The 23523-nt window shown below is 35.8% G+C and overlaps 2 long non-coding RNA genes across 2 annotated transcripts; one reads left to right on the top strand and one right to left on the bottom strand.

Annotated features, from left to right (window-relative positions):
• Positions 1 to 4049: 4049 nt before the first annotated feature.
• On the top strand, positions 4050 to 5156 carry LOC148782914 (uncharacterized). The gene is made up of 3 exons (XR_016052201.1): positions 4050 to 4423; positions 4620 to 4702; positions 4983 to 5156. It is a non-coding gene; the product is annotated as an uncharacterized LOC148782914 (long non-coding RNA).
• Positions 5157 to 13006: 7850 nt separating this feature from the next.
• On the bottom strand, positions 13007 to 16698 carry LOC148782913 (uncharacterized). The gene is made up of 2 exons (XR_016051357.1): positions 13665 to 16698; positions 13007 to 13350 (listed from the first exon to the last, which is right to left on the bottom strand). It is a non-coding gene; the product is annotated as an uncharacterized LOC148782913 (long non-coding RNA).
• Between the last annotated feature and the right edge of the window lie 6825 nt (positions 16699 to 23523).

Below are 23523 nucleotides of genomic sequence, written 5' to 3'. Positions count from 1 at the left end.
TAACTGCGGATTCATTTTGAGTGCTAGTCAAGATCAACCTTGGAAGATACTGTTGTTGTGCTAGCTTTCTTTATTTACTTTGTAAGACCTCGCCACTGTAAATTTGTCCTATCAATAGATGTATATATGTTTTGCCTGTCACATCTCTGGAATAACAGTATTGTAAATTCTTAGGGAGTGACAGTTCCCTTTTTCTTTTTCTTTTTCTTTTTATGCAGTAATGATGAAAGAGAGAAAAGAAGAACGAGCAAGGAATGAAGGTGTATTGGAGAGAGAACAAGAGATTTCAAGAAATTAAGAGAATGACGAAGAAAATTGCTTGAGGAGGAAGATAGAGAGAAAATGAGTTGAGGAGAGTATTGGCACTTACAAATTATGATATTTGTGACAAGAATGAGATCGTGACAAGAAGCGAGGTCTAAGCTATGATAGCATGTTAAACTTATGAAACCCTAAACAGAGAAAGGAAACCGAGCACCTCAATTCTATTCATTCGATACAATTCACGATTTACATTCTAATGTATATATATATATATGGAAAACACTACGCAATGCCTATAGACGAAAATGAACAGTGATTTCGCCTACCCCCATCACCGTTCAAAGTTCATCGTACGATCACAATTGTCTAGATTGGAAAAAGCTGAGGTTAGCCCACTAGCTCATATGAACATATGAGTTCATATGAGCCCAATGGCCCAGATTGGATCTAGGCCGATCTGACGGTCACAGATGTCTGTAAGTGTTTTAATTTTAATTTTTTTTCCACAAATCCAAATCACTTGAAATTTTAGGAGTGTATTCATCAAAAAAAAATTTAAAAAATAAAACACTACCGGACAATCGTGACTGCGCAATGAAATTTGGACGGTGATGAGGGTAGGCAAAATCACTATTTATTTTCGCCTGTAGACGTTGGAAAGACTTTTCTTATATATATATATATATATATATATATATATATATATATATATATATATATATATATAAAGCTTGGGTGAACCCATTAGCTCACAAGAAAAAATGAGCTCAATGGTCCAGATTGAATCTTGGCCGATCTGACGTTCACAGATGTCTGGTAGTGTTTGAATTTTATTTTATTTTTCTACAAATCCAAATCAATTGAAATTTTAAGTGTGTTCTTCTCATCATGCTACACCTAAAAAGCTTGGGTGAGCCCACTAGCTCATATGAACATATGAGCCCAACGGCCCAGATTGAATTTGAGCCGATCTGACGATCACGGATGTCTGGTAGTGTTTGAATTTTATTTATTTTTTTACAAATCCAAATCACTTACAATTTTAGGTGTGTATTCTTCTCATCAAGGCACACTTAATAAAAATATATAAAAAAATTATTTGTAAAAATTAAAATGGCCAAAATACCCCCCGAAGCTTTTTGGGGTTATTTTGGTCAATTTATTTCATGTAAAATATTTTTTCTGATATTTTTCAGAGATTAACCTGTTTTTGATGAACATACGTATAAAATTTCAAATGATTTAGATTTATAAAAAAATAAATAAAATTTAAACACTAACAGACATCCGTGATTGTCAGATCGGCCATGATTCAATTTGGGCTGTTTGGCTCATATGTTTATATGAGCTATTGGGCTAACCCCAGCTTTTTCCACACACACACACACACACAGATATATATATATATATATATATATAGGAAAAGTCTTCCCAACGCCTATAGGCGAACATGAACAATGATTTCTTCTACTCTCATCACCGTTCAAAGTTCACCGCATGATCATGATTATCCAATAGTATTTTATTTTCCATTTTTTTCTACAAACTAAAATTTGGAGCTCGTGCACACTTTAGTGAGGCCCACCTAATAAAAATATTAAAAAAAATAATTTGCAAAAAAATATTTGACCAAAATACCCTTGAAACTTTAGGGGGTATTTTGATTAATTTATTTCATGTAAAATATTTTTTTTATATATTTTTTAGATTTACCTATTTTTTATGAACACACGTTCCAAATTTCAGATCATTTTTTGATTTTTTTAAAAAATAAAAAATTACCGGACAAACGTGACCGTATGATGAATTTTGGACAGTGCTGAGGATAGACGAAATCACTGTTCATTTTTGCCTATAGGCATTTTGTAGTATTATATATATATATATATATATATATATATATATATATATATATATATATATATATATATATATATATATATATATATATATATATATACACACACACACTCACATTGGACAAAATTACCCTTGAGAGTAAATAATAAAATAATTGTCCTATACAATACTACTAAAGACAAACAATCTCTCTTTTAACATATATGCGTACAAGTACCTAGACGTAGTTATGATGCTCAGTACCGAGAATGACATTTCTGTTGGGTTTATGTGGCCTTTAAAGAGCATTTTATATAGTGAAACATAAACTTTGTGGGAGTATGGTCCTCTTGTGGACCATACTAGGCAAATGCGATTTACCGATACTTGGACCAGGCTCGATGTGTTAGGCCAGACGAGTTTGGAAAAACCCAAGATACCTGGGTATAGAGATCTATCGAAAAGGGTTGAATACGTTAGCCTTTGATGAGGTCGGTGTATGCCTAGATGAGAGCCGAGGGACTGTGTGGTCATTGCGTGTGATGAATAGCCTTTAAAGACATGGTTAAAAACATCATCGTTATATCATCACACAAGATGGACATAGATAGCCATAATGCGATTCACCTATGAGGGTGAAGCGTTTACATGTGCGATAGATTATCCTATGCATCGTAGAGTTATGATTATATTATGGTCTGGAGGACCATGACTTTTTGTCTCTAAGGGAGAATCTGAAATCTATAAACTGGGATTACGTTCTCTAGTCTGCTGGCTGACTTTGGTGGTCCAATCATGAGTCCCTGTAGTAGACTGTGGGTCATGGGAACTGCTGGGTCAGTTTGAGAAAGCTAAGTGGATTGTGGTCCGCAATTGAAGGTGAAGTGCTCTTGATAAGTTCCTAGATCTAATGGATTTGATTCCCATTAAAATTAATTAATTTTATATTATGTGATTTTTATAATGTTTATTTAAAATTTTGTGAATCTTTTGATATTTTATTTTTATCATTTAGATTTATAAATTAAGATAAATTAATTTTTCAATATTTTAAACAAAATATAAGATTTAAAAATTTTAAATACAAAATAAAATATTTTCTAAAAATATATGGGACCCTCCATAAAATATAGGGGCCCAAATTCAAAACGTATGGATTGGGTGGGGCCTACGTGTGGCCAAGTGGCACGCCCCACCCATTGGGATAACGTGTTCACCAAAATTGGGGTCAAAGTTATCCCGTTGTTTGTTGGCTTATCTTTTGGGTATAGCCAACTTATATGATAAAGTTGAATATTTGAAATATTTAATGAATCTTTAAATGTAGATTGCTTGATCCCATCAGTAAAAATTAGATATACTTCATTTATTTAAAGATTTGATGAGAATAAATATAAAAAATGGAGAATAAGGCTCTAGCTCATCTCTTGATCAAAGAGATGGATGATTCAAATATCTCACTGTCTCCCTAAATCAATGGTCAAGACCCTACGAATTAAGGTAAACCTCAAAGCATAGAAAATCTATAAAAAAAAGCTATCCCACCTCATAAAATCTCCACACCTATTTTCTCTTCTCTCTCTAAAGGTTTATCTCTCTCTCAAAGATCTAACTATAGGTGGCACGTCCCACCTAGGACTTCAAGATCTCTACGAAGTTGTTTTTCTCAAAGATCTATCTATCTACAGGTGGCACGTCCCACCTAGGACTTCAAGATCTCTCTGAAGTTGTTTTTCTCAAAGATCTATCTATAAGTGGCACGTCCCACCTAGGACTTCAACATCTCTCTATAGGTGGTACGTCCCACCTAGGGCTTCAAGATCTCTCCAAAGTTGTTTTTCTCAAAGATCCACCTAGGGCTTCAAGATCTCTTTATAGGTGGCACGTCTCACCTAGGGCTTCAAGATCTCTCTATAAGTGGCACGTCCCACCTAGGGCTTCAAGATCTCCCCCAAGTTGTTTTTCTCAAAGATCTATCTATGGGTGGTACGTTCTACCTAGGGCTTCAAGATCTCTCCCAAGTTGTTTTTCTCAAAGATCTATCTATAGGTGGCACGTCCCACCTAGGGCTTCAAGATCTCTCCCAAGTTGGTTGTTTTTCTAAAAGGACATGCCCCAACTAAAATCTCTCTCAAACCAAGGGTGATCTCTCCCAAGTTGTTTTTCTAAAGGGGCATGCCCCAACCAAAATATCTCTCAAACCAAGGGGACACGCCCAAGTAATCTCTCTCAAACCAAGGGACCACGCCCAAGTAATCATGCCCACGTCGTCTCTCTCGTTTATAGGTGGCACCACAAGCTAACGCACACCCAAGTTAAGGTTAGCTTGTAGTGATTTAATTTTTGAGTAGCAAAGGGGATGATCCCCGTGTTAATAGATCTCTCCCTCTCTCTTTAATCTATCTATCTCAAAAGTCACCCCAAAGGGGTTTGAGCAAGACTAAGGCATTGATGCCTTAGTTAGTTGGTTCTAAATTGAGATCGATATGTTATTGAGAGGGTTTTGCCATATATAGGAGAATCAAGATACCGATCATAGATTTCGAGCATCATCGGAAGGAGACTCGACGGGGGGCTTACTGTACTAAGCCCGATTGAGGTAATCTCGAGCAATTTTACCTGTTTAAATCTTTATATATGATTTGATCTTCTCTTCCCAAAAAGCAAGGAGTTAAGGTTTTGATTTAAGGAATTGTATTAAATACTGATAGGAAGTGAGAACTGCGTTTCTTTTCTTTTATTTATTTTTTCAAGAGTTATTTATTTGTAATTGGACACTATCAGTGATCTTGCCAGTGTAAAAATAAAAAAGTTTTAATTTATATACACCACTTGATCACATAGACTAACTTTCATTTCATCACCATTTTTTATTATAGATATAGCGATGATGATGGAATCGATAAGGGTTGGTTCGATGGTTATTTTGTGGTAGTGGAAATGGGAATCGGTGCTGCGTTGCTGATTGTGAGCTAACCTTTGTACTTACGAAATTTTATAAATATTCCATGGTAATAATGTCATTTCCTTATTGGTTGTCTGTCAACCATATACACTTGTGTCTTTGTGGTAAATTGCATTGTGTTTTGTAGTGTATTCTTGCAATTTTGGAATCCCACCACCAAATATAGGTTTTGGTTATTTTGCGTAAAATTGATTTGTTCGTGATAGACAATTAGGTCTCAAGTTATTGGAGATTGTTGTTATGGGGTTCACCGCAACGATTGGCGATTGAAGAAGCCTTGGTTGCCAACCTAACACACCCCTTTGCAATTAAAATTCGAACATTTTGTAATTTAATTTGAATTTTGGAAGTAATATAGGGTAGAAATGGAAGCAAAGCATGGGTGATTGTAGCAACAAAAAAAATGTATATCAACAATACAATCATTAAAAAATTTAAATGAAAGTCCAGAATTAGGCATCATAATGAGTTTTTTTTGTACTCATACACACAATTTTTGCGATCAGTAGGTTCTCGTACAATCTCCTGCTAGATTAACTGAAACTAGAGGAAAAAAGGAACCACAAATTGAATAAAAGGAACACCCAAACCTCTTTAGGCATTTATTTTTTTGACCAATATCTTTAGGCATATGATTATATTAGTTAACCCTTGTCAAAACAAAAAAGCATCAGAGTAATTACGAATATGGTTTCAACTCTCAAAAAGTCACATGTCCACTTGGATATTAGATGAAGAGAAGACTTATTTGTGTCACAGCCATTTGCAATGAACAAGTAACCCGTTAGAAAAAATAATTTTGATACCCCGTCACTAACTTTGATTTTTTTTTTTTTTTTGGCATCTACGTCATGATTTTTTTGTTTTTTGTTTTTTTTGACAAAAACATCCTCTAATTGCATGTTTTTTTTTGTTTTTTTAATCCTTATCCAAGCGGTTCGGCAAAAATATGTATCAAACCAGCTTCATTAAAAACAATGATGCCAATCGGGCACATAACCGGTTCAGCACAATATGTATTGGACTGACTTTTTAACAAGGGCCGTGAGCATTGTGCCTGTGGAAATGTAGTTCCTAAAGATAAGTGTAAGTTTCTATATTTCCACGGGCCTCTCTTTTTACGGCCCCTCGCTCTCTTGCTCTTCCTTTCCCCGCTCTCTGTTCCATGCCTTCATCTTGACTGTTAGCCTCTTTCTCCCTCTACTAAACAGAATTACTGTCTTTTCTCTCTCTACAACTTTTGACCGCTGTCATCAATGCCCTTGGCAGCCCTCTGTTTCACTCATCTAATCCCTCACTATATCTGCTCTCCTTTTTTTCTCTCCATCTCTGCTCTTCTCTTTTTGTGTCTGATATCTCTAGCCTCTTTTTCTCTCCACTCTTTTTTTTTATTTCTTTGGTAAGTCTTCCTCTTTTTATGGAGTCATTCTCTGAAAACCCCCTTCTCTTTTTTATTTCTTTTGGTAAGTCTTCCAATTCGCGAGAGCTGCTTTTGATGCAACGGGGTTCCAGCCCTTTGGGTAATTCATGTTTTCCATGGGGTTTACGGGGTGTGAACAATCTGGGCAATACTTGTTTCATGAATTCGGTTCTCCAAGCTTTGCTTCATACTCCACCTCTGAGAAATTACTTTCTTAGTGATCGCCATAACCGGAAACTTTGTCAAAAGAGCTCACCTTCTGGTCTTTGTTTGGCTTGTTTTCCACTTCTCCCCATCTTTGCCTGGCCACTCGCATTCGGCCACCATCAGGGCCCATGAAGTGATGGCTGCCAACCTCCTGCTGCTTCCTATTCGTTTTCATGTCCATTCTCCCTTGCTTTCTTTTCATTCTAAAAAAAAAAAAAACTTGTGTGCTTTTCCAAGAAACTTTCCCATGATAACCATTGCTGTCATGCTCCCCTCTAATGCCGGACCCTTGGTGAGCGAGATCTGAAACTGCTTCTAAATTCATTTATGAAAATGGTCGATTTACTCTATCTGCAAAAATCTCTGTCGAGTTGTGTTTCGACTCTCTGTTTTTTTTCTCTGCCGAGTTGTGTTTCGACTCTCTGCTTTTGTTTCTCTGCCAAGCCGTGTTTCGACTTTTTATTTTTGTTTCTCTGTCGAGTCGTGTTTTGACTCTTTGATCTGTCTCTCTACTGAGTCATGTTTCGACTCTCTGATCTATCTCTCTGTTGAGTCGTGTGTCGACTCTCTGATCTATCTCTCTGTTAAGTCGTGTGTCGACTATCTAATGTATTTTAGATTTTACTGTTCTCAACTCCAAATCTAATGTCCAATTGTTGATCCGTTGCTGATTTATGTTGGCTCTTCCATGGGCCTCCTGTTTGATGATCAAAGGCCGTCTATTCCTGAGGCCGTCTGTTTCTTAAGGCTGTCTATTCCTGAGATCGGCCGCTTTCTGTGCTTGTTGTTCAAGCAATCTGAGCATGAAGATATCTACTTCTATCGGTCATGCCTTGCACCGGAAGACTTGATGTCGGTTTCTGTGGATCATTAATTTGCAGCTCAAGCTTCTTCTGTTCCTGCTTCTTTACTAAGGCCTTTGTTCAGATGTCGAACCTCAAGATGTTCTCTCTTAACTCATCTTGAGTTTGAGGGGGAATGTGGAACTATAGAAACTTACACTTATCTTTAGGAATAATAATTCATTCATTTTATATGTACCCATGTTAAGAAGGTGGTTCATTACATATGTTAGTTTTTATAGTACTACACAACTTTCTAACCCCATAAATTGGGGCTCTTGTTCACATCTTTGAGAAGCTTAATAATACACCTCTTATGGGGGGCTTAAGGCCCAATTATACAAAAATACAGTTTCTCACAGTGCCGAATAGACATCATTAACTGTGCGTCATTCTGGCACAATGTATGCCAACCGACTTCAATAAGAAAAAAAGTAAAAGAATACCTAAGAGAGGTATTTCATAAATAAATAAATAAAAGTTACTTTTTTTACTTGAGGGAGTGCAATAATAATAATAATAATAATAATAATAATAATAATAATAATAATAATAATAACAATAATAATTTTAGAGTTAGTGATGGGATATCAAAAAAGGCAAGCTTTCGATAATTTCCCTACAATATAAAATTTATATACTTCCCCTTATCCAACCGTCGATTCTAAATAGAGAGCTAAGATTGTCCCAATCACAATGTCACGTCTCTACACTATTTTATTTTTAATTTATTTGATATAAATTATTTTGACACCAAATTTTTGACATCCAATCCTCTATTAAACTTGCAATAGTGAAAAATATAAAACAAATATTTTCAATGAAATAAAATGACCAAAATACCCCTAAAAGATTCAAGGGGTATTTGGTCATTATATTTTATGGAAACATTATTTTTAATATTTTTTATAGGTGCGCCCCAATGAGAAGATGGCACGTACCAAATTTTATATTCAATACAATTTTTATAAAAAAACTAAAAATAAAATTATTTGAGACGTCGAATCTAAGATCAAAAGGTGAGTGGCTCTCTTGATCAAAATTGGACGCGTGGATGGTAGGGGAAGCATAGATCTTCTATGCTGTAGGGGACGTATAGAAACTTTCCCTATAAAAAATACTAAAGAAACATCCTTAGAAAGAGTTTGGAGGTTTTTATAATGAGTAATGATCCTATGAGACCCTCCCACACCCATGTGTGTTGGACCCCAAAGGATCACCATTAAATTTGATACAGATCTTTAGAAAAGTTATCACATGGGTGTGAAACGTAACTTTTTTAAAGATCTATATTAAATTTAATGACGATCCTTTAAAGTCTTACACACATAGGTTTGGGAGGGTCATACTATTCACTTCCTTTATTGGATTCCAATAAACCTATAAAATGGGATTCGATAGTGCAATCATGAAAAGTCTTATCAAATGGGAGTTGCTTTTAGGAGTTGGCGTGCAACAACGTGCATTTTTTTTTTAATTATTTTTTTTGACCCCACCGTAGGTCCGTCCATTTTTTATGGCTACATTTTATATATGGATGCGGGTTTGGTGACGCCCTAACTTTGCCAAGTCACTTGGACGCAACCTAACCCGGACCTAGTTTTAGACTCAATCTCTAGAAATAAAAAAAATGAAAATAATTGATTATACATATAAATATATCTATATGAAAAAAGTATTAAAAGATACCATTTACTTTTAAAAAAAGTTTACATAAAGTTGTAACTTTAAAATGTAGAATTAAATATGCACCTTAAAAATCCATTATAAAAAGTTGTTTGGATGTTGGAAGTTGTAACTTTAAAATGTAGAATTAAATATGCACCTTAAAAATCCATTATAAAAAGTTGTTTGGATGTTGGAAAACCCTCTAATTGATCATGTCGGCATTGAGATGTTTGAATATGAAAGAAAAAAAGATTTCGGGTCTACAAAATAGTGTATCTTGCAACACATTATCTGAACCATCCATTTTCAAGATTTTCATGTGTTTATAGATCTATTTAATTTGAATCATTTTTTGAGTCTAAAATTTTATAATTAAATATGAAAATAAATTCTCAATTCACCCTAAGAATTTTTTATATCAAAATTATATTTATAATAAAATTTAGAGATGCGCCTTAATTGGATTGTTTAAGGTTGCAACCTTATGCAAACCAGACCTTTTACTTGTAGTAAGTATTTTCCATATTTTATACTTTTTATAAACCTGATAAAGTCGAAACGGTGCCCGGAACTGGACCCAACCCCGGTCAGGTCCAAGTCATTTGGACCTAGGCCCAACGCGTCAGGTCGAAAACATGCACTAGGACCCAAACCCGATTGTCTACCAACCTGACCCCCACCATAAGGAAAATGGTTTTGGAGCTCTTTGAATGCTCTAAATGTAGGGTGTTGGGGGTGGTTTATAGGCTTGGTAGTAAGGGTGGCAGGATGCTACAATACAATGTTTAGTGTGTTATTTACTTTTAGGGCGCATATACAATGCTCCCTTAAGAGCTTACTTTACTTGTACTTCCTCGATCTAACGATCTAATTGGGAAGACTTTTTTAATTTGAAATTTTGGAAACCACTTAAGAATTATTTAATTGATTGTTCTAAAAAAAATTGAAATTTGAGTTTTCTATCACTTCATCTCACCATCTAAAAATTGGTTGGTCTCTATTAAATCTTGAGAACTTATTTTTTTCAATTACGTAGAGGGTAAATTTAGGAGATTCTTTATATTATAGTTATTATGGTTAATCCAAGGATGGAAGAGGTTACATCCCCAAATTTTTGAATCCAAAAACTAACTTTGGTTACTTTTAATGGTAGTTTAGGATAATCGATTTTTTTTTCATTGATCCAAAAGAGGATAAGTATACATGCCAAATGAGATCCCTTGATTGTAGGGATTTACAATTTGAAATAGAAACCATCTAACAAATAATAAAACTGTCCAACCCTCCCCCTCAAGTTGGAGGGTGAATATCGAGAACACCCAACTTGCGAATCAAAAAATTGAATTAGTTTCGGCCAAGAACTTTAGTGAATACATCAACAAGCTGCCGTGCTGTTGAAATGTAGGAGGTCCGAAGAACTCCATTTTGGATCTTTTCTCGAATGTTGTGACAATCAATCTCAATGTGTTTTGTCCATTCATGAAACACAGGATTGACAGCAATATATAATGCAGCTTGATTGTCGCAATAGAGAATGATAGGTGGTGCTTGAGGAACTCTTAAGTCACACCGCAGGGAGCGTAACCATGTGATCTCACAGCTGGCAGTAGCCATAGCTTGGTATTCAGCCTCAGCGGAAGACTGACTAATGGTATGTTGCTTTTTGGTTTTCCAATATATAAGAGAATGACTAAGAAAAACACAATATCCAGTGGTAGAGTGGCTGGTATCAAGGCAACTTGCCCAATCAGAGTCACAGAAAACTCGAAGCTGAAGATAGCTGTCTGAGGGAAAAAATAAACCTTGTCCCGGTGTAAGTTTTAAGTATCAAACAAGGCGTAGGGCTGCTTCATAATGCGGCCGCTACGGTTGACTCATATACCAACTAAGGATATGAACAACATAAATGATGTCGGGTCTAGTTAGAGTCAGATAAATGAGACGACCCACAAAACGACGATACATGGTGGGATCAGAAAGGAGTATGTCATGATCATGACGTAGTTTGAGATTTTGCTCCATAGGGAGGTGAACAGGTCGGGCACCAAGGAGGCCCATTTCTTCAATGATCTCAAGGGTATATTTGTGTTGGGAGATACATAAACCCTGTTTAGACCGTGCCACTTCAAGACCAAGGAAATATTTGAGAGGGCCAAGATCTTTCAGGTGGAAGTGGAGATGTAAGAAGGATTTGAGAGACTGTATGGCATGTGAATTAGTGCCCGTAACAATGATATCATCAATATAAACCAAAATGATCACAAAGCCATCATGACGATTTCTAAGTGAACAAGGAATAATCCGCTTTAGATTGGGTAAAGCCAGCATCAATAAGGGCCGAGGAGAACTTGGCAAACCACTAGCGGGATGCCTGATTGAGGCCATATATGGATTTGTGTAACCGGCAAACCCTTGTCTCCCCCTGTCGAGAAAATCTCAGAGGAAGACTCATATATACCTCTTCTTCCAAGTCACCGTGAAGAGATGCATTATGCACATATAATTGGTGCAAAGACCAGTTACGAACTGAAGCAATGGCTAATAAACAACGAACAGTGACCAATTTTACAACTGGTGCAAAGGTCTCATGATAGTCCAATCCTTCACGTTGGGTATAACCTTTGGCAACAAGACAGGCTTTGTAGCGTTCAATGGAACCATCAAATCGGTACTTGACTTTATATACCCACTTACATCCAATTGGAGTTTTCCCAGGAGGTAAAGCTGTAAGGGTCCAGGTATGATTCTTCTCAAGTGCCTAAAGCTTACATTGCATTGGCTCTTGCCACTTGGGGTTTTGCACAGCCTGAAAATAGGACATACGCTCCTGAATACCTGAGAATAGGAGGTTGGCTCCTGAATAGAAAAGAGGGCTAAAACAAAATGTTGATGAGAGGAAGACAAGTGTTGATAAGAAATGCAATGAGACAGAGGATGATGTGTACCTTTGGTAGAACCAGTGCTAGAAGAAAATGTGGAAGGAGCAGTGAAAGTCTTTCAAATAAGAAGGTGATTGAGAACGCCGAATGGGTGGTATAGAGATTGGTGCTGGGACAGGGGTGGGTGGGGGGTCATGAGATTGGTCTTGATGAGGAGAAAGAGGGGAACTAGGTAGGGAAGTGATGGGATCAGTAGTGTTTGGCGTATCATATGAATCAAGGGGTGGGGAGTCATCAAGTATTGTAATGGTAAAATGACAGAGGAATCGTTAGAAGGGATATTTTGAAAAAGGAAAATGTTCTCATGGAATACTACATCACGGGAAGTGAAAATAGAATTGGTGGAAATGTCAAGAAGACGGTAGCCCTCTTGAGCTTGGGGATAACAAAGGAAAACACATTTACGTGTGCGAGGGTCGAACTTATCTCGATTTGAAGTAATGGTAGAAGCGTAACAAAGGCAACAAAAAACTCGCAAATGGGGATTTATTCGATAATAAAGGTGTTGGTAACCGGTTTATTAATATGTGGCAGTAAGAATGCAATCTCCCCAAAAGGTAAGAGGAAGATTACTTTGAAAGTGCAAAGTACGTGCCATTTCAAGTATATGGCGATATTTGCATTTGGCAACACCGTTTTGTTGCGGTGTGTAAACGCTACTATGTTGATGGGTGACCCCATGTTGAAGAGAACTAGAAAATAATTTGGAGCCATTATCTGTTCATATGTGCTTAATAGAGCATTTAAAATGAGTATATAAAAATGAAAAAAAAATATTTTAATAAGGATGAAGTCTCAATTTTGTTTTGCATAAGAAATACCCACATGAAACAAGTAAAATCATCAACAAGAGTTAAAAAATAATGAGCTCCACAATGGGAAGGAGTGGAATAACCTCCCCAAATATCAAAAATGAATCAAATCAAAAGGTGCAGTAGATGAAATAGAACTCGAAACGAAATGTAATCTTGTTTGTTTAGCTAAGGGACAGACATCACAATGACTAGGAGAGAAAACAAAGATCCCATCAACAGTCTTAGCTAACAAATTCAAACGAGTAGAAGAAACATGTCCTAAATATCTATGCCATAAATCAAAACCAACTGAAATGGACGAAAGAGTAGTACGACTCAGTGGAGGGGCTTCAAAATAGTAGAGACCACCAAGCTGCTTAGCTGTTCCAATCGTCGCCTTTTGATACCGGTCCTGAAAAATGCATATATCATGATAAATGTCACTAAACATGAATAGAATGCAGTAAGGTTGCTGATGGAAAGTAAATTGAATCCAAAAGAAGGAACACACAATACTTGATGTAAGCAGAGTGTATGTGTTAAAAAGACAGAACCAATATGAGTTACTGAAGAAAATGAGCCATTTGGAAGTTTGACATGTGCTATTTGAGAAACAGGTGTAAGATGAATGAAACAAAGATGTGTCAAAAATCATATGATCAGAAGCACATGTGTCAACAATCCAAGTATGGAGAGGAATAGAAGATGGAGAGGATGTGGAGTTACCTGCAAAGTTGACCATTGGCTGTGCATTACCTTCAGTCACCATAGAAAGCAAGCGGCGATATTGATCCTGTGTAAATTGTGGGCTACTTTGATTTGAATTTGCAGCAATTGTGTTTTTTGCATTTATTGTAGGCTTAGAAGATGTCTCTTTGCTCGATTGGTGCAATCGATGGCTCGGTGGATAACCATGAAGAACATAACATGTGTCAATGGTGTGGCCTACCCAACCACAATGATCACACTTCGGCCGTTGTTTGCGATGACCTTTTGTTTTGTTTGTATTGTTAAAAGGATGCTGGGGCCGGCCGGTTTGTAGTAGGTGTAGCAGTATTGACTACAAATACAACTGCATCTTCCGAAGGAGTTGTTTTTGTAGCCACCTGCCGCTGCTTTTCTTCTTGAAGAAGAAGAGAAAAAGCTCTATTGACATTAGGAAGAGGGTCCATAAGAAGGATCTAGCTTCAAATTGGATGATAAGCCTCATGGATTCCCAAAGAGATTTAAGTTTGGTATAATAAGCTGAAATTATGGAAGAACCTCGAGAAACAAGTGCAAGGCCTCGTCATAACTTGAAGAGACGAGGTGCATTGCTTTGAGAAAAACGATCTTTTAGGTCATCCCACTTGCCTTAAGCAATGGTTTCATAGGAAATACTATTAGCAATATCTTTATTGACAAAATTTTGGTTCCAGGATCGGACGATGTCATTGCATCTTTTTCATAAAAGATGATTAGAAGAAGAGATGGGAGGTATGATTAAAGAACCATCCACAAATGAGAGCTTATTTTTGGTACTCAAAGCAGTGGTTATAGCTCGACTCCATATAATTTTCACCTTCAAGGATGTGAGAGACAAGAATCTTTCTAGGATTGTCATTGTTGGTCAAATGAAAAAGGCTAGTGAAATCAATAACAGAGGAACAAAAAATATTACCATTGGTCATAGTGTTTCCATCAGAGATGACATTGGTTGAGTCTTCAAAAGAGGAGGTATTTGATTGTCCATGACAATAGCAAGGAATAGGGAAATTTGATGGAACTGTGTCAATAGATTACAAGTGTCGTCTAGTGTCGCGGTGAAATCACCAAAATAACGAGTGTTTTCTGGCCCTTCTCACTGGAGCTTCTTTCTTTTATTATTGGAGACTCCAACTTCTCACATGGAGGCACATTCACGCCAAAAGACAGGCACAAGAAAATTTAGAGAGAGAAGGAGAGGGAGAGAGATGGCACAAAGGCACTCCAAATTTCCATAAAGGCACTCCAAAACTCCAATAAAACCCGACTTTATCTTCTCTCAATTCTCAGATGCAGGAAGGGTTGAAGAAGATGAATAAGAATAAGAAGCTGATGAAGAAACTCGCCAAGAACTACCACGCCTTTCTTGCATCAGAAACAATCATCAAGCAGAACCCAAGGCTTTTGGGTCCTGGTCTCAACAAGGCACGGAAGTTTCCCACTCTGGTTTCTCACCAAGAATCACTAGAGGCAAAGGTGAATGAGACAAAGGCCATTGTCAAATTCCAACTTAAGAACGTTCTCTGCATGGGGTTTGCTGTTGGCAATTGTGCTATGGAGGAGAAGCAGGTGAGTGGATCCTCCCAAAAAGACTGTTTCTCCTTATGAAATGGCACAAGATGCAAAACTCTCATCTCAGTTTAATGTTTCTCTTCCACCAAGTAATACATTTGTTTGAGGAAAAGCTTCGCTCTAGCCCAAATGCACTCTGCTTTCTGAAAAGGAGATAGAGGCTATAATGTTGGGCAGCTGTTTCTAGAGAGAGAGAGTGGGAGAGAGAGGTGCATGTTTGTCCATCACACACAAGCACGCAGAGAAGAAAACAGAAGGGAAAGGGCGTTATTGATCTCTTTCATAAAGGGAAAGAAAAACAAATATTTGAGGTTGCAGAGTTTAACCAAAAAACAACGTGGAAGAGCGATACAAGAAGATGGAGAACACGCAGACACGTATCGTGGGCTTCATATATTGTCGTCTATGGAGGATTGGGCGTGTACCTGACTTGCAGATAGACGAAGCTCAGGAAACAGAGGCTAGGGTTAGGTTTTGCAAGATGGGCTTAGAATCGCTCTGATACCATGTCAGTTTAGGAGAATCAATTTTTTTTCATTGATCCAAAAAAGGATAATTATACATGCCAAATGCGATCCCTTGATTGTAGGGATTTACAATTTGAAATACAAACCATCTAACAAATAATGAAACCATCTAAGGCTCCAAATCTCTTTTTATATAAATTAATGATTAAGGTGGGCAAGAAAATGGATTTACAGAGTTTTGGATCCTCAAACAGCCAAAATCATGAAGAGTCCTAATGACTAAATATGAGGCCCTCACTGAGTACATTTATTTCCCTATCTTCTTCGATAAGAAAAACTAGAGTTGGGTCACTGCCATTCCGATTCAAGCACTTATGGTTCAAGGTGAAAAGGTTAGAGATGATTGTTATACAATTTTAGTTTACCATTATAGGAATGCAATACATACAGAATAGAGCGGCTCAATTCATTTCTCTAAGAATGTTAAATATAGAAGAGATATATTGGAAACAAAATATAAAAGGGATATATTGAAATCAACGATAAAGGGTACAATGACTAAAAGAAGGAGACAAGAATAGAAAGTTATTTCATAGCAAACAATGTAAATGAGCATAATTGGTGGATGAGAGCAGTGGGAAGGCGGTAGAGGAAACAAATATTGGGCCTTCTATGAAGAATGGAGAGCAGAATGGGAATAGACAATATTATGTTAGAAAAAACCAACATTAGAGCAAGTGGTATGGGTGGATGCGCCTAAGATGAAATCCAAGAGTGATGCTGGGGTTGGCCAAACTAATTAGGAGGATGCTATACAAAGATTATGTTAGTATTTTTTGTTTTGAAAAATACTCAGGTGTGGAAATTATAAAAAAGACTACACTATTTATGCAACTTAATTGCAACTTAACTTTTTCTCTCATTTTTTTTTCCCAAAATACACTTTCTATGCCAATACCCCCAACCAAATAGAAATAAAAAAATACCTAAACTACCCTCCCTTACTTTTACCTTACCCACACCTCTCTCTTCTCTATCCCGCCAAAATAGGGGCTCCAACACTGTGTAAGTACGATCTGGCAGTAGGGCTCCAGCACTGTGTAAAGCGCGGCCAGGCAGTAGGGCCCCAACATTGTGCAAAGTGCGGTCCGACAGTTACAAAAGGCTGTCCAGCAGTTGCAAAGGGCGGTCCGGCACTAGATATTACTGGATTCCAGGGCTCCAGCACTATGTAAAGGATGGTCCGGCAGTACTCAATTTCAGTCCGATAGTTATCTTAGGGTGGTCTGGCACTTGTGCACTATGGCAGTGTGATGGTGGGGTCCGGCAATGTGCTACTGGGTCCAAAAGTCAACGTCAAATCTAGCCAAAATGATTTTTGTGTATGGGAAGGGTATTTCCATCTAAAAAAAATTGAACTTTTTCCCTTAGGGGGTATTTACATAGAAAGTTTGTTTTGGAGAAAAAAGTGAGAAAAAAAGTCAGGTTGGGAGTAAGTCGCATAAAAAGTGTAGTCTTGGGGTTTTTTTGTAATTTTCCTTATTTCAAAATAACATAGTGTTTTGTGTGTTTTTTCTAAGTTTTATTTTATAGAGAGAAATGTATGGGTTTTTAGTCCCATATTAAATATGAGAGTGTAGATTGATTGATTTTTACATGTGGGCGCTCTCATGTCTTATACTCTTAGAACAAAGGTGAGAAATAGTATATGTGTAGAGCACATGAGGCGCTTGGCGCTTGATGGCACACTTCGCACACTCGCATCAATGCATGAGGTGACTATCGACCGAGTGCACATATGGGTTGGGCTCGAGGTTTGACATCTTTTTTGTAAGCATGGCATGTGTAGGAAATCCAACGGTCTCTAACCGTTGAAGCCTCAAGGCACCTGAAACTGATACCAACCTTGAGATGTATGTAACGATTTGGCTTGATGTTCGACATCTTATGAATATGGCATATGTAGAAAATCCAATAGTCTTTAACCGTCGAAGCCTCAAGGCACCAACTATCTCTAACCGTCGAAGCCTCAAGGCACCTAAAACTGATACCAGCCTTGATATGCATGTAACAATTTGGCTCGATGTTTGATATCTTTTTTGAAAATATGCCAACAGTCTTTAACCGTCTAAGCCTCAAGGCACCTGAAATTGATACCAGCCTTGAGATGCATGTAATAGTTTACATTCAACGGCTAAAAAGCATTGATAAAAGCTTTTATGTGTTCGAACAACTACTTTGTGAAGTGCAACAACATGAAACCGTTCACTTGAATAGCACATTTGCAATCCCTAAGCACTCTATAAAAGGGGTCCTTTTCCCCATTCGTGAAATACACGTTCTTACACCATTCTCTACGAATTTTTATAGAGCATAACATAACACTCATTCCTCTCTCTCTATTTGTTTTTCTCTTTTTATCTCTCTAAACAACATAAGACTCTGGTGTTTACAGCGCTTTGAGAATTAGACCTTTTGTTTTTCTTATATCATGAGGACAAGTTACCCTTTTTATACACACATATTACAATATCGAAGGGAGGCAAATATCATTATAAAAAAGCCTTCATGAGTATCCGAAAACAACAAGGTTTTTGCTTATTTCATTCATTCTTATCCCCGTTTTCACCCAATTGATTTCCAATAACTCAAAACAATATTCATGTGTAAAAACAAGGAGACTATCATGACTTATTTGAAAGTCAAGAGCCACGATTTCTTAATGGAATGAATTTTTAGAGATGCCAATATAAGGTCATTCAATATAAGGTCATTTTCTTACTCACTACTCTCAAAGTGGCTTACATAGTCACCAAATCTATGCATGCACCACCACCACCACCATCACCATCTGAAAATTCCACCTAGGAGCAAAATGAAGCCTACAAAGGATGGATGGAAGACCACTATATTTTTAGAGTTGTACCTTAATTCTACATTTTAATGTGTTAACCTTATATAAACTTCTTTTTAATATTATTTTAGGAAAAGGTTTTGGTGAGTCAATTGACTCAATTGTTGATGTGTGTTCCCCCTTCAAAATCCATTTTTATTTTAGATCTAAAATTTTGGAGTTTGTTAATATCAATTATGACGATGATAATGAACCTGGAGTTTCTTTCTTTGATAAATAAATAAATAAACAAATATATATATATATATATATATATATATATATATATATATATATATATTTATTATTATTATTATTTTTTTTTTCCACCAACCATGTTGACCTTTAGTGGAGGTACCTTCTTCTTACATCTATCTCCAAGATGAACATCTAATGCATAAGAGGATGCACATGTTTTGGTGAATTGAGAAAGAAATACTAATGTGAACTTGTTGGGGAGTATATTTTTATATTTTTTTTCTTTTCACCCATTTTTTTGTCTTTTTTTCTTTTTTTTTGGCAAAGATCACTTACAAGTAATCTTAGTACAATAATTCTTGCTTCAAAAAGAAAAATAAAAATAACAAATCTAATATCTTAAAAACTTTGATGCCGCTAAACCAATTTTCTTTTAATCAAAGAAAAAATCCACAATTCTTATACTTAGGAATATAGAAACCATATAAGTAAATATATCAAGAAAAAAAAAAAAAAAAAGAGTGTCGGAGATTACCTCAACCAGGCTTATTGCACCTCATACCGAGTCACCACCATCCGCTGATGCAGGATCAATGATCAACCTTCAATCTCAATCGGGAAAGTAATTTTAGGGCAAGCCACACTAATAGAACATGAATCTCTTTAATCAAAAACTCAAACCCTAAGTGAATTCCCTTAGCAACCTAGTTTGAGAGAGATGAATTTTTCTTTTGCTATACCCGAAAACCCTTAGTCATAAATCTATAGTTGAGAGATGAGAGAGAGAAGAACCCCATCGCCTAAACCCTTACCCCCTTTTTACAATGTGGGAGAGAGATAAAGATCAAAGATGAAAGAGTGGGACGTACCCCCTTTAGGCTTTCATGAGAGAGAGTGAGATAAACTTTCTTATGAAAGAGATAGAAATATAAGGTGTAAAGATTTTGGGTAGAGACAATCTCTTTTTTATAGGATTTAAGATTAGGGTTTTCCTTGGCTTGCATCTTCTTATGAGATTGAATATGAACAATCGATCTTGGGTAATTTGTGGGGTGAGAGATTGGAAAAATCCATTCTATAGATGGGCCATCAATTTTATGAAAGGTGCTATAACTTTTATCCTCTTTTTCTAAACCATTTTTCTATCAATAGAAATTAAATAAAATAATTCTAAATAAAATATTATGCATACCAAAATAACACAAGCCTTCTCATGCTTTCCTCAAGCCAATACCTTTACTAATTAGGTATACATATTCATAACGTGAATAATCGTCTATAAATGTTATGAAATATTCCATACCTCTATGTGTTTTCACATTTAATGGGTCACATATACCAGAGTGAACAAATAGTAAGTAGTTCAGTCGACATTTTCCCTTTAAGAAAAGGCTTTTTAGTTAATTTACCAGAAATATATGGCTCGCATGTTTTGAACACAATTTCTCCTAAATTAGAGAGCAAGTGTCTTGTAACCATTTGATTCATTTTGTCTTTATTTATATGTCCTAATCTTAAGTGCCATAAATATGGATCATCCATACACATAAAAGCATCAAAAGAAGCATCAATATAATCAGAAAATGATGAACTTTCATTAATATTCAGTCGGTACAAATTGTCAACTTTAGTACCGTACACCAAAGCTCTAGCATGCTTCCCAAGGGTAACCCGACCAGACCTGAACCTTGTTTCATAACCCTTGCCGTCTAGCCTTGGGACAGAAATCAAATTGCGCCTCATATTGAGTGCATATAATGTATCAGTCAATAAGAGATTTGTTCCTCCTGATAAACACAGTTTGAAAGTACCAACACCTAACACATCACATTATGTGTCATTTTCCATATAAATCCGTTGGTTACCGACTGCAATCTCTTTCAATTCTGTGAATCCAACATTGGTCCTCGAGACATGTCAAGTGGAGCCTGAGTCGACTCACCAATTTCTCAAGTCATGATCGGTAACTATTGATTCTAAGACTACGCAGATCAAGTCATTTCTCTTATTTTGATTATTTCGAACAAGGTTGTTATTTTGGTTCCTATTTTTATTTTTTTAGCTTTGGACAATTAAACTTGATGTGCCCAATTTTATTACAATAAAAACAGGTCTTCTCAACCTTAATCTTTTGACTTTTAAAATTTCTCCTCATTCCCTTAAACTTGAGGGAAGAGATGGACCCAGTCTTAGGATTAGGGGCAGTGTCGATTATCGATTGCAAAGATTAGGCTTTTACCAGAACTGTGAAAACTCTGTAAATTTTTGTGTCCCTCTCCATGGCCATGAAACCCTTCTTAAAAAGGGATGGAGTAGGTCGTTCTCAACGTTCGGATTCCTCTTGAAATCTCTGAAAAAACGTGGCCCTATAACCCTGGGAAGTAGGTAGTTACTTTCTAGCCATTAGATAACGGCACTTTCTCTCTCTAAGAAGCCTCTCTTTTTTAGAGATAAGCATTAAATTATAAGAGAAAGAAATATTACACGTTTAAAGGCCCCATGGCCACACACACGTACCAACACACACTCACTCAACAAGTTGGCTAACTCGCCAAAACCGGATCTTATTATTTAACTATCTAACTTCTTTTGGAATTTTTTCATCATTTTTGGTTAATTATAAATATGTGAATTTCAACAAATTACTTTGAATAAACTAGAAACAAAAGGAAAAAGTTTACATAGAGCCGAGGCTCTAAACAATCAAAGTAGATCTTGCCTCAAATTTTTTACTATAAGAGGTTGTTTTGATGTCCAAATATCCTCAAATTGATTATATTGACATCAAGATGCATGAACATGAGAGAAAAAAAAGGATTTCAAGTTATGGATATAATGCATCTTGTAACACACTTTTGGATCGTCAATTTTCAAGATTTTCAAATTTTCATAAATTTGCTTGATCTATACGTTTTTTGAAGCTTTAAATTTTATAATTAAAACTAACAATATATTTTAAGATTATCACAAAGATTTCCAGTATTGAAACCACATCTCTCGACATTATTTGAGGGTGCGCTTTACTTTGATTGTATTTGAGGGTACGCTTTAAATAGTCTCGACATCTCTCGACACTATATGAGGGTACGCTTTACTTCAATACTATTTGAGGGTGCACTTTACTATTTGAGGGTGCACCCTATGCTAAGAGATAAACTTATACATAAAACTACCTATAAGTTCATCATATACAATCTTGTGTGGATCCTACTCCATGATAAATTGGAATTGTACAGAATGAGACTATTTACTTAAGGGTTAGGCTACATCATTTGGTGGTGTAGAACCTTAAAGTGTTCAGCATTTTTGGACACTAAAATACCCTTGAATTGTAATACAAAATTTTTTAAGTAAGGGTATTTTTTGTCATTTAGAATGGTAGAATGTATATTTTCATAAAAAAATAGTAGCATTCTATTAGTAGTTAAAAACAATTAATGCATCTTTTGGGTGATGGCACACACCATATCAGTGATGTCAATGTCTATTATTGTTAACAAATACTTTTGTTTTTATTAAAAATTTATAGTTTATCTTTGACTAATTACTTAAAATACCCCTAAACAAAAAGTTACTATAGGCATCTAAATGTCTGAAAATGTTGAGTACTTAAAAGGTCTACACGACAAGTGGCGTAGCCTAACAAAACCCCTTACTTTAATATATAGAGGTCGCAATTATCATTTACCATTACATATGAAATTAGGTGGTTGAGGTTAAGCATACAAGTCTAAAACAAAAATTATCGAATATTGTATAACATTTTTATCTAGGGAAATGTTTATATGAGGTTGCAACCTTAAAATGTAGAATCACAAATGCACCTAAAAAATCTATTGAAAATGTTGTTTTAATTTTGGAAAACCCTCTAATTGATCATCTCGACAGCGAGATGTGTGAATATGAAAAAAAAAAAGTTTTTGAATCCTATAAATAGTACATCTTGCAACACATTATCTTGACCGTCAATTTTCAAGATTTTCATGTATTTATAGATCTACTTGATTTTAAGCATTTTTTTAATTTAAAATTTTCTAATTAGATATGAAAATAGATTTTAAGATAAAGGAAAGCTTTCTATGCTCCCCCTACAACATAGAAGTTCTATGTTCTCCCTACCATCCAGCCGTCCATTTTTTATCAAGAGAGCCACTCGCCATTTAATCTTAGATCTGACGTCTCAAAGTATTTTATTTTTAGTTTTTTTAATACAATTTTTTTTTAATATGAAATTTTATTTTTTAGTTTTTTTAATACAATTTTTTTTTAATATGAAATTTGGTACGTGCCATCTTCTCATTGGGGCGCACCTATAAAAAATATTAACAATAATTTTTTGATAAAAAACAATGACCAAAATACCATTTGAAACTTTTAAAGGTATTTTAGTTATTTTATTTTATTAAATCGTTAGTACCAGTTTAATATAAGAATAAACATCCAAAATTTGGTGTCAAAACAATTTATAAAAATAAAACAGTGCTGTGATTGGGACAATCTTAGCCCTCCATATTAAAATGGAAGGTTCGATATGGGGAATATAGAACTTCTATATTTTAAGGGAAACATAGAAAGCTTTCCCTTAATATAATCCTAAGAATTTTTAGGAAGAACATATTATGATAAAATTGCTCCTTAATTGGATTGTTCAAGGTTGCAACCTTATCGAAACCGAACCCTTTTATCTATGACATCAAATGGAAAAAAAATT

This window comes from Amborella trichopoda, chromosome 3 (genome assembly GCF_054954075.1).
Source record: "Amborella trichopoda isolate Santa Cruz 75 chromosome 3, AtrichopodaSantaCruz75HAP2 v2.0, whole genome shotgun sequence".
In the NCBI taxonomy this organism is placed as follows: domain Eukaryota; kingdom Viridiplantae; phylum Streptophyta; class Magnoliopsida; order Amborellales; family Amborellaceae; genus Amborella; species Amborella trichopoda.
The sequence above is the reverse complement of the archived record's forward strand: the minus strand, read 5'-3'. Positions and strand labels throughout refer to the sequence as shown.